General features: G+C 46.7%; 1 pseudogene; it reads right to left on the bottom strand.

Moving 5' to 3' along the window:
• Positions 1-3,612, bottom strand: LOC148220070 (uncharacterized; annotated as a pseudogene).
• Positions 3,613-12,893: the final 9,281 nt, after the last annotated feature.

Raw genomic sequence — 12,893 nt, 5'->3', positions numbered from 1 at the left:
CCCCCCCCCCCCCTTTGCTTTTGGAACCAGTCTTAAAGATGCAGAACTCAATATCTAGCATAAATAGAACAGACAATTGGGGGTGATAGAAGCATCATAAAGTCACCCTAGGACATTCTACCCCTTATCCCCATATCGTCAGCTTACTACCAAAACTAATATATATTCTAACTACAAACACATACTTTTATATATACATATATATACACATATATACAGTATACAGCCACAGTAGCAGTAGATTTTCCATTCCATCTCCTCATGTTTTCTCAGCAGTCAAGCAGGAAGAACCACAGCTCAGCTCGTGGGGTGTACCTTCTCTCCTTATCTGGAGAACGTCTGCGTTGGGTACCAGAACCTCTGATCTGTACTGCTGAGATTTGGAGAAGGTTCTCTTTAATCTCCTCTCTGAGTTTCTTGTGATTCTCCTCTATTTTATCTTCTAATTTTTGCAGACATGTTTCCACAGCTGCTATCCTGGCATGTGTTGGGCCATGCACAGCATCTGCATATGCTCGGAGCTTCTTTGCCATATCAAGCACGGTCTCCTCCATCATCCCGCTTCATTATTGCTAAAGCAGAAGCGGACTTGTGGCCCAAGTTGTACAAGTTTTTGCCACATCATGGATGTACATGACACCAAGTCTAGATTCCTAGTTGTTAGGTCATCTGAGAAGACAATCTCTGCCACTGCCATTTCTCTCAAGTGTTGAATCCCTTGTTCTATGGTCTTCCACTGGGTTTGCTGCATATAGAGATCATTTGCACACAGATATCTTTGTGCCACACTTCCCAGGACCTGTGTCCAGAGACTGTGAGGGTTAGCCCCCCTCATCATTCCTTGGTCAATAACGGGATCATGTGACAGGGATCCCAAATGCCTCGCTTCAGTACTGCCCAGAATTGTAGCTTCACCTGCAGTGTCCCAAAGACGGACTAACCAACTAATTATAGATTCATCAGGTCATCGAGTGTAATTCTTTTTCAGGTCACAAAGGTCCTTCAGGAAAAAGGACTTAGTAGTGACTTCTGATTTTGTGTCAGTTGCTGGAGCTGGCTTTGAGGGTCCTTCCCCCAGATCATCATCGTCTGCTGGTAGATTGGTTTTGGTTTTGTGCTTCTTTCCCTCATTAGCAACTGCCAGTGGCTTAGGTTCACTGTCTGTTTTAGCTGCTGGCTTAGGCTCACTGTCTGGTTTAGTTGCAATCTGAGTAACTGGGGTGTTGGCAGCAGCCTGAGTGACTGGGGTGGCTGCTGATTTATGTCCCTGCCCCCTGGCCTCTATCTGCTGCCCTACAGTATCTAGCAGCATGCAATAAGCAGGTGCCAGGGCCCAGCTTATTGCAATGAGCTTTTTCTCATTAGAATCATCATGGAAGTTCTTTTGCAAATATTTCCCCACTTCAGTTGCGTTCTGTATTTGTTCATGTGGAAAGTGCCAGACTACAGGGTCAGAAAATTCCCTCAGGGTTTGGCCCATATCCTCCCATTCTCCACACCACTCAGGATTTTCCACGCCTTGGTCTACTGTTGGGTCAGGGGTCTTATCAGCTCCTCTGGACATACCAGCACTCACTCTAGACATACTGTAGACCATATAGAGGAAGCTTACCAGATTAAATACTAGGAAGGTGGTCTCCTTAACATCCAGGGGAAACTGAACATTCTCCAAAAGTGATGTAACAGATTCAAAGGAGAAGAAAGAAAGGAAAGACCGAAACGCCTCATCCCCTGCTTCTTTAACAAACTGGGTGCAATTACTAATAACCCCTCAAAACATGCTATTGGAACTGGAATGCAGGGTAGGATGAAGAAACTATAAACCATACATACCTGGAACAAACTCCAGTAGCTTTATAAACTTTTTATAAATCATTATCACTGAGTCTAGCACAATAGTTATTCTAATTTGTGCTCCTCTACTGAAGAAACTACGTGTTAGGGACACTACCGGAGCTATCTCTGGATAAGAAAATAAGCCTAGAGACCAGAAAGGTATTAAAACCTCAAAAAAGCTTAGGGACCCAAGACACATGAGGGCCTCCACCCTGAGAGACATTATGAATTCAAACAACATGGTTACTGACTGCTTTACCCCAATATAGAGTAAATACTACCAAAATGCAGTCAGAACAGGTTTTTTTTCCACTTTCTCGGGCCATGTGTTGGGCGTCAATAAATATTTGTTCTGGTTTAGGATAAATTTGGGAGGAAACTTTTGAATGGATTTATTTCAGGAAACAGATTCAAGCAGTCCCTCCCCCAACTGGTTTGGGGAAAAAATATTTTTTTGGAGAGAAGTGGGAAAAAACCTGTTTATTTAACAGGCAAAGCACTCCCCAGCACAAAAATGAACAATACTAAACAGCAAAACTTTTTGCCGCTCCGAAGAGATGACAAATTTAGAAGAGTCTTTTTCGTGGTTTGCAGCCAGGCTCACTCAGTTTGTTCTCAGTCCCTCCAGCCCTGGGAAATGCCGCAGTCCAGGCCAGGCCTGGTGGGCTACAGGTGTGAGCTCTTGGTGCTCTTCTGGGTTTTCAGTTTAGAGCAGGTTCGAACAATTTTAAGAAAAATGAGGAAAAAACACAGTCTAGGGAACTTCTTTGCCATAACTGGTTAGAAAAACTAACCAAAAGCAAAAAAAAGAGACCTCTCTCCCGCTGTCTACTGCAGACAACACAGTCTGTGAGAAGGATGCAGGGGAGCAGGTGCAAGGGGGAAAGCCAGGGGGTTGAGACTTTGTGTCCTGGGGCTGTAATTGGACAATTGACCCCAGTAGGTAGATGAACCAAAACCTATAAAAGTGTAAAAACTCTTGACCGGGATCCATATTGGATTCAACCTGAGTGCAGCCCCGGCCAGGTTCTTGTACTGCCCAAGGTGTATCCTTTTAAGGCCTTTCAATAAACACCTATTTTATTCCTTTTAACTCTGTCTAGTCCCTGTTACAGACCAGCTTTTCTAGGCATCTGTCTTCACCACAGCCTGTAGAGGAATCTCGGCTCCAGTGCCTGGAGCACCTCCTCCCCCTCCTTCTACACTCACCTTGGTGTCACCATGTTGTTTCCCCTCACATATTCTTACCTCCTCCTCTTCTCTGACCAGAAGCAAAACTGTGTGACTTTGTTTTGATTTTCTTGTTAAAAATGTCATCACAGAGGCGTTACCAACCTCTCATTGGCCCAGTTTTGGCCAGCAGCACGTCCATCCTCAGTGCTGTCAGGGATTGGCTCTGCTGGACATGGTGGAAGCTTCCAGCAGCTTTTTTACAGGAGCCACCTCTGTGGCCCCCCTGCTACCAAAAACCAGGCTGTGCAAAACCAATACAGCTACCATTGATTTGTCACCTTAATTAATAAGATAACAATAGCATATCATAAAAACAAACATTTAGAAACTTATCCCATGGAGCAGAGTAGCTTCAAATTTCAAATAGGGATTTGACAAAAGTCTAAGCATCAAATTGTACCTTAAATGGAACATTTTATTTATGAAGATCTTAAGCTACTTCACTGAAATAACTCCATCCATTTAACTGGAGACAGATTTACACTAAAGCACAATTTATCACTAAATAATTTATTACAGAGGTCTCTTGGGGATGTGTGTTGGTTTTGCATGGCCTGGGTTTTGGTAGCGGGGTGGCCACAGAAGTGGTTTCTGTGAGAAGCTGCAAGAAGCTTCTAACATGTCCAGCAGAGCCAATCTCTGATGGCTCCAAAGATGGACATGCAACTGATTAAGGATGGGCCAATTAGATATGGTGGCAATGCCTCTGTGATATCATATTTAAAAGGAAGAGAGGGGCCCTGCTTCCACCTCTCACCTCTGTGAAACACTTATTTAAGAATTATCATTAAAATCCACATTCAGCACAAGCTCTTCACTTAGAACAACAAAAACAGCTAAACTAAACTAAGGAAAGGAAAAAGAAATTCCCCACACCAAAACCAAAATAACATCATCACAACACAGAATAAAAATGGACAAGTTACACAATATCCACTCCTCTACCCTCAAATTAGAACAAAAATTCCCGACATTCATTCTACTCTATAGCACTGTTTAATATTGATGCCTTAAGTTTTAAGTTTTTCTGTTCTGCTTGGATGTGCTTTTCTGATGTGCTTGGGTGATGAAGACAAAACAGTCCTATTCCACTTAAGAACTCAAGGACAATTTCTTCAAACTTCAGGCCCTAAGCATAAACAATGTGGAAAGAGGAGGGTGGGCAAGCAATCAAGGAGGATGAAACTTCACGGTTTGAGACTATTAATTGAACAGTTGACTCCTGCATGCAAATGGACTAAAACCTATAAAGATGTGAGATCTTGTGACCAAGCCCTCTTCTGCTTCTATCTTGGAGCCATCCAGGCAGGGGCCACGACTGGGGCATTGGTACTGCCAGGGTGTGGCCTTTGAAGGCCTCTCAATAAATATCCATTTTATTCCCCTTAACTCTGTGTAGCCTCTGTTCCAGCTCCTCTAGGCATACTTGTTTCACCCATTAACTCTTCCAATTAATATCCTTATCTCAAAATCCTCATGAGTACCCACATTCTCCACCAAAAAAGACAGTTGTGGGTTGATGCTGGTTGGATATAAGGCACCCACCAAAGCCACTCACTCACTCACTCTCCTCTGCAGCTGGACAGAGGAGAAAAAATTTAACTAAGGATTCATGAGTTAAGGACCGGAAGAGATCACTCACTAAATACCATCAAGGGCAAAATAGTCTCAACTTAGAGATATAAAGTGAATTAACTACACTGACAAAATCAATGAATAATGAGAAGTAAAATAATCCCTTAAAAACACCTTCCCCTCACCCCTCCCTCCTTCCCAGCTCTACATCTTACCCCAGTGGCACAAGGAGACAAGGAATGGGGGTTATGGTCAGTTCATCACCCTTGGCTTCCCCTGCTGCTCAGGGAGAGAAGTCCTTCCCGTGCTGCACTATGGGGTCCCTCCCATGGGAGACAGTTCTCTCTGAACTTCTCTGATGTGAGTTCATCTCACAAGTGTCCTGGGGTACAATGCAAAAATGTGTATTCTATCACCATCTGTTAAAACGTGGGAGGGGTGTTGATCCTTATCTCTGTGGGAGATATCCTCTGCTGATGTGCCATCTGATAAGATCGGGGGATGATCATCGTTATCTATTCACAACCCATCCTTCCTCCAGAAGATATATTCTGTTAATGGGCCATTAAGTCCTATTGTGTGACTGATAAGATTACATCATCCCATTGGGAGATGCCCCAACCAGGGGCAGGAGCCAAGCCTTTCCTACCTAGATAAAAAACTGGGGTTTGGGACCCGAGGGCAGACCTTTCTACTGGATCCCAGAGGAAAGTCGGACCTTTTCCACATCATCGCTGGATCTTCGGAGGAAAACTGCACCTTCTACAGGAGCACTGCTTCAACAGAACCACATCCGTCATCCAGGAGGACTGCAGCCACCCTTTATACGGACTGCTACCAACACCCTGACTGACAGGGTGTCAGGTTGTATTTCTGACTGTGTCGGTGGTTGTTTCTTTTATATTATTGCATATGTTTTATTTTTTCTCTTTTCTCCTATTAAATTGTATTACTGACTTGGAGTCTCGCACTGGTTTTACTTTCACACCAACACATTAATTGGCGCCCAACGTGGGGCCCGAAGGGTACTGAGGAAAGTCAGTATTACAATTTTGTTTTCACCATGATTCTCAACATGCTTACGTGGGTTTTATATCTTGCTCTCTATATTTTTCCACACATGGGGAACTATCTGCCAGCTGTAATGCTCCTGTGTAGACCAGGATATGGTATAAAAATTGCTTTACTGGCCTATTATGTCTACTGCATGATAACCTCTGAGGCAATGAACATAATCCGGAATATATACTCGACTTTGTTTGCTTGTCCTAGTCTAGGCTGCTACATCCGGGGTTTTAACAATCACACCCAGCCCTTGGGGGGGGGGGGGGTAAAGGATGATTTTTTCCAATCTTTCCGGCCTGATACAGTAGTTTTTGGAAATGTTGAGTTCCTGCTGGATGCTAAGGACAGCATAATATTGTTGTTAGTTCTGCTTTGTCTCCTCTGCACAGCCTTTACAGCCTACAACATGCTTAGAAACAGAACACTACATGGCGTATTGATGCGTATTCTTGAGGAAGAGGAAAAAAGAAACAAATCAACTTCATCCACGACTGCACAGAATGTCACAAAGAGGAGAAGAACCAAACAAAAAGCAACAGTGTCCGTGTCTATGCAGACTGCCACAAAGGAGGAAAAAGCCAAAAGCAAAGCAACAGTGTCCGTGTCTAGGCAGACTGCCACAGAGGAGGAAAAAGCCAAAAGCAAAGCAACAGTGTCCGTGTCTATGCAGTCTGCCACAGAGGAGAAAAAAGACAGAAGCACCATCAGCATCTCCACACAAACCATCACTGAGCCAGAACAGCCTAGACCAGTAGCAGTTGCGCCCGTTCAGAAGAAGAAATCAAAGAGCAAATCAGTTTGCATAGTGACTGACGAGGACGTGGCAGGACCTTCGCACCCAGCAGAAGTGACAGAGCCAGAAATCATCACTCGCTCTCTATCCCTGGGTGAGCTGCGTGACCTGCGGAGGGAATTCACCCGCCAGACAAATGAGTCCATCTTGACCTGGCTGCTCCGCATCTGGGACGCTGCAGCCAATGACACCATTCTGGATGGATGTGAGGCCAGGCAACTGGGATCTCTGTCCCGGGATGTGGTCATTGACCAGGGGATTGGGAGAACCCAAGAAACTCTCAGCCTCTGGCGGCGACTGCTGACAAGTGTGAAGGACAGATACCTTTGTAAAGAAGATCTTCAGGTGCACCAAGGAAAATGGAGCACAATAGAACAAGGTATCCGATGCCTGAGGGAATTGGCCGTGCTGGAGATCATTTTCTCAGAAGATGAGAGATTTCCTAAGAGCCCAGACTGTGTCCGGTGCACGTCACAGATGTGGTTGAGATTTGCACGACTTGGACCAGAGATGTATTCCCGTTACCTGGCAACGCTGCAGTGGAGGGAAGGTGAGGACATGGTAGGCGTCTTGGGCAATAAACTAAGAATTTATGAGGACACTGTCACAGCCCCATTTCGTACCCATGTCTCATCCGTGGAAACACGGCTGGTGGAGCAAGTCCGAAGCCTGATTGAAGAGGGCCATCAGAAACTAAAAAAAGAACTTAAGGAAAACAACTACCAGATCTCTCCAGAACCAACAAGAGTTTCTGCCATTAGGAGCCGGCGTTCCTCAGGCAGGGAGAGAGGACACACTCCACGAGGTAACCTCTGGTTTTTCCTTCAGGAGCATGGAGAAGACGTGAGGAAGTGGGATGGAAAACCCACCTCCTCCTTAGCAGCCCGGGTACGTGAGCTGAAAAGAGGGACACCTACCCCAAGAAGCTCATCTAGAGTCAATGCTGCTCCAGTCTCTCGTGTACAGAACTCCAGACAGTATCAGAATGATGATATGACTGATCCTCTTGAAGGAACCTCAAGAACCTATTTACAGGGAGAGAGCAACGTGTACCAGGATCAGGAATAGAGGAGCCCTGCCTCTAGCCAGGTAGAGGAGAGGGATAATCGGATCTATTGGACTGTGTGGATCCGATGGCCTGGCACATCCGACCCACAAAAACATAAGGCTTTGGTTGACACCGGCGCCCAGTGTACTCTGATGCCATCAAAGTATGTAGGAGAAGAATCCATCTCTATTTCTGGGGTAACAGGAGGATCCCAGCAGCTGACTGTAGTGGAGGCCGAAGTGAGTTTAACTGGGAACAGGTGGCAGAAACACCCCATCGTGACTGGCCCAGAGGCCCCATGCATCCTTGGCATAGACTATCTTAGAAATGGATACTTCAAAGACCCAAAAGGATATCGCTGGGCTTTCGGGATAGCTGCTGTAGAGACAGACGACATTAGAAAACTGAGCACCTTGCCTGGTCTTGCAGATGACCCCTCTGCTGTGGGACTACTGAGAGTTGAAGAGCAACGGGTACCAATCGCCAGAACAACAGTACACCGCCGGCAATACCGTACTGACAGAGACTCAGTGATTCCCATCCATGAAATGATCCGTAAACTGGAGAGCCAAGGGGTGGTCAGCAAAACCCACTCACCCTTCAACAGCCCCATCTGGCCTGTGCGTAAATCTGAAGGAGAATGGAGATTGACCGTGGACTATCGTGCATTGAATGAGGTGACTCCACCGCTGAGCGCTGCTGTGCCAGACATGCTGGAACTCCAGTACCAGCTGGAGTCCAAGGCAGCAAAGTGGTATGCCACTATCGATATCGCCAATGCATTTTTCTCCATTCCTCTGGCAGCAGAATGCAGGCCTCAGTTTGCTTTCACCTGGAGGGGCGTGCAGTACACCTGGAATCGTCTGCCCCAGGGGTGGAAGCACAGTCTCACCATCTGTCATGGGCTGATCCAGGCTGCACTGGAGAAGGGTGAGGCCCCCGAACATCTACAGTATATCGATGACATCATTGTATGGGGCAGCACAGCAGGGGAAGTCTTCGAGAAAGGAGAGAAGATTATCCAGATTCTGCTGAAAGCTGGTTTTGCCATTAAGCGAAGTAAAGTTAAGGGACCGGCTCAGGAAATTCAGTTTCTAGGAGTCAAGTGGCAAGATGGACGTCGTCAGATCCCAACAGAGGTAATTAATAAGATCACCGCTATGTCTCCACCTACCAACAAGAAGGAAACACAAGCCTTCCTAGGTGCCATAGGCTTTTGGAGAATGCACATTCCTGAGTACAGTCAGATTGTGAGCCTTCTCTACCTGGTTACCCGCAAGAAGAACAATTTCCACTGGGGCCCTGAGCAGCAGCAAGCCTTCGCCCAGATCAAGCAAGAGATTGCTCATGCAGTAGCCCTTGGCCCAGTCAGGACGGGACCAGATGTGAAGAACGTGCTCTACTCTGCAGCCGGGAACCATGGTTTGTCTTGGAGCCTGTGGCAGAAGGTGCCTGGTGAGACTCGGGGTCAACCACTGGGATTTTGGAGCAGAAGCTACAAAGGATCTGAAGCCAACTACACTCCCACAGAGAAGGAGATCTTGGCCGCCTATGAAGGAGTTCAAGCTGCCTCAGAGGTGATTGGCACAGAAACACAACTCCTCCTGGCACCCCGACTACCAGTGCTGGGCTGGATGTTCAAGGGAAAGGCGCCTTCCACACATCACGCCACTGACACCACATGGAGCAAGTGGATTGCTCTCATCACTCAGCGCGCCCGTATTGGGAATCCAAATCGCCCTGGGATTCTGGAAATAATTACAAACTGGCCTGAAGGTGAGACTTTTGGATTGTCTTCTGAAGAAGAAGAGGAGCAAGTGGCACGTGCTGAGGAAGCCCCACCATATAATGAGCTACCGGAGGCTGAAAGACGATATGCCCTCTTCACTGATGGTTCCTGCCGAATTGTAGGCACTAACCGGAAATGGAAAGCTGCAGTATGGAGCCCCACACGACAAGTTGCACAAGCTACCGAGGGACAAGGTGGATCGAGTCAGGTCGCAGAGCTAAAAGCCGTCCAGTTGGCTTTGGATATTGCTGAACGAGAGAAGTGGCCAAGGCTCTATCTCTACACTGACTCATGGATGGTAGCTAATGCTCTGTGGGGATGGCTGGATCGCTGGAAAAAGGCCAACTGGCAGCGCAGAGGGAAACCCATATGGGCAGCTGAGATTTGGCAGGACATTACTGCCCGAATAGAGAAATTGACCATGAAGGTTCGACACGTGGATGCGCACATACCCAAAAGCCAGGCTAATGAAGAACATCACAACAACGAGCAGGTGGACCGAGCTGCCAAAGTGAAAGTATCACAGGTGGATCTAGACTGGCAGCACAAGGGAGAAGCATTCCTAGCTCGTTGGGCCCATGATGCCTCTGGTCATCAGGGGAGAGATGCGACGTACCGATGGGCCCCTGACCGAGGGGTGGACCTTACCATGGACAGCATCTCACAGGTCATCCACGACTGTGAGACCTGTGCCGCAATCAAACAGGCCAAGCGGGTGAAGCCTCTGTGGTACGGTGGACGATGGTCAAAGTACAGGTATGGGGAAGCCTGGAAAATTGACTACATCACCCTTCCCCAAACCCGCCAGGGCAAACGCTACGTACTGACCATGGTGGAAGCAACTACAGGATGGTTAGAGACCTACCCTGTGCCTCATGCCACTGCCCGGAACACCATCTTGGGTCTAGAAAAACAAGTCCTTTGGAGGCATGGTACCCCTGAGAGAATTGAATCAGACAACGGAACCCATTTCAAGAACGGCCTTATCAACACGTGGGCCAAAGAACATGGCATTGAATGGATATATCATATTCCTTACCATGCGCCAGCTGCCGGGAAAGTTGAACGGTGTAATGGACTCCTTAAGACTACTTTGAAAGCACTTGGTGGTGGAACCTTCAGAAATTGGGAAATGAAGTTGGCCAAAGCCACCTGGATGGTTAACACCCGAGGGTCCATCAATCGAGCAGGTCCTGCCCACTCTGAACCCCTGCACACAGTGGATGGGGACAAGGTCCCTGTGGTACACATGAAAGGTATTTTAGGAAAGACTGTTTGGATTAATCCCACCACAGGCAAAGGCAAACCAATCCGTGGGATTGTTTTTGCTCAAGGACCTGGTTGCACTTGGTGGGTAATGCAGAAAGATGGGGAAACCCGTTGTGTACCGCAAGGAGACCTAATTTTTAGTGAGAACTGTATGTAAGGTTTCATTTTGTATTATATATCTGTAAGAGGGTATTGGTTTGGGTGTGATGTAGATGGTAATAGAATAAGTGGTGGATTATGTCCTGGGGTACAATGCAAAAATGTGTATTCTATCACCATCTGTTAAAACGTGGGAGGGGTGTTGATCCTTATCTCTGTGGGAGATATCCTCTGCTGATGTGCCATCTGATAAGATCGGGGGATGATCATCGTTATCTATTCACAACCCATCCTTCCTCCAGAAGATATATTCTGTTAATGGGCCATTAAGTCCTATTGTGTGACTGATAAGATTACATCATCCCATTGGGAGATGCCCCAACCAGGGGCAGGAGCCAAGCCTTTCCTACCTAGATAAAAAACTGGGGTTTGGGACCCGAGGGCAGACCTTTCTACTGGATCCCAGAGGAAAGTCGGACCTTTTCCACATCATCGCTGGATCTTCGGAGGAAAACTGCACCTTCTACAGGAGCACTGCTTCAACAGAACCACATCCGTCATCCAGGAGGACTGCAGCCACCCTTTATACGGACTGCTACCAACACCCTGACTGACAGGGTGTCAGGTTGTATTTCTGACTGTGTCGGTGGTTGTTTCTTTTATATTATTGCATATGTTTTATTTTTTCTCTTTTCTCCTATTAAATTGTATTACTGACTTGGAGTCTCGCACTGGTTTTACTTTCAAACCAACACAACAAGCAACAGCTTTCTGTGAACTGCTGCAGAGTGAGTCCATCCCACAGGCAATAGTATCCCTCAAAGTGCCGCAGGGTGGGTCACTCTTCCATGGGGTACAGTCCTTCAAGGACAGACTGCTCCAACATGGGAGCAGGGCCCCTCTCTCCAGTGGGTCTCCCACAAGATCACAGCTTCCTCTAGGCATCCACTTGCTCCAGCATGGAGCGCCTCCTCGGGCTGCAGATGGATCTCTGCATCCACATGGACCTCCATGGGCTGCAGGGGGACAGCCTGCATCACCATGGTCATCACCACGGCCTGCAGAGGAATCTTGACTCCAGTGCCTGGAGCACCTCTTCCCCCTCCTTCTCCAGTGACCTTGATGTCTGCATAGTTGTTTCTCCTCACATATTCTCACCCCGTTCTTCTCTAGCCACAATTAAAACTGCACCAAAAACTTTGTTTTGATTTCTTCTTAAATATGTTGTCACAGAGGCATCACCAACATCTCTAATTGGCCCAGCCATGGCCAGCAGCATGTCCATAGTCAGAGCCATCAGGGATTGGCTCTGCCAGACATGGTGTAAGCTTCTTGCAGCTTCTCACAGAAGCCACGTCTGTGGCGCCCTGATGCCAAAATGATTTTTGCTTTTATTTTTCCTTCATATATATTTGTAGCTCTGTAGACTATTGTTGTATATAGTTCCTAGGTGATGCCAGTACTTTTCCTACCCTGATAGACAGAAAGACAAAACGCATTCCAAAGGCCCCAACCCTATCTTGCTTTTTCCTGGGAACCAAGGATGAGCAACTGTCCCAAGAGACGTTCTCATAAACAAAGTACAACTAGTACCAAGGGGAGGGGCTTCAGAAGACGTTGAACCAAGAGGGGAAATTACCTCATCACCTGTGCTTCTAATTAGGAATTCTTGTCAGTTATGCTAATTTGCTAAACTTATAAAACTGTATTTGCCCTATGTAGAGTGGGCATTTGTCCATATCTGCCCCTGGAGGCCTCCAAATCAAGACAAGCTTTTATATTACCGCCTACACTAATATTGTCTCAAAAGTGTGTTGTTTTATTTCTAGATCTTTAAGGCATCACCCCCACTACCAAAAACCAGGCCATGCAAAACCAACACAGCATGTCAGTCAATATTCCCTAAGATACATTTTAAAGTGTATGAACATTAAATTCTTAGAATCATAGAATGGTTTGAGTGGGTTGGGACCTTAAAGATTATCTAGTTCAACCCCCTGCCATTGGCAGGGACACCTTCTTCTAGACCAAGTTGCACCAAGCCCCATCTAACTGGTCCTTGAACACTTCCAGGGATGGGACATTCAGTACTGCTCTGGGCAACCTGTTCCAGTGCCTCTCTTCTTCAAAACCATTCCCACTTGTCCTATCACTATCTGCCCATGTAAAAAGTCACTCTCTTATTT

Source organism: Sturnus vulgaris, chromosome W, assembly GCF_052056855.1.
Source record: "Sturnus vulgaris isolate bStuVul1 chromosome W, bStuVul1.hap1, whole genome shotgun sequence".
NCBI lineage: Eukaryota > Metazoa > Chordata > Aves > Passeriformes > Sturnidae > Sturnus > Sturnus vulgaris.
This window is presented reverse-complemented; position numbering and strand designations above follow the sequence as displayed.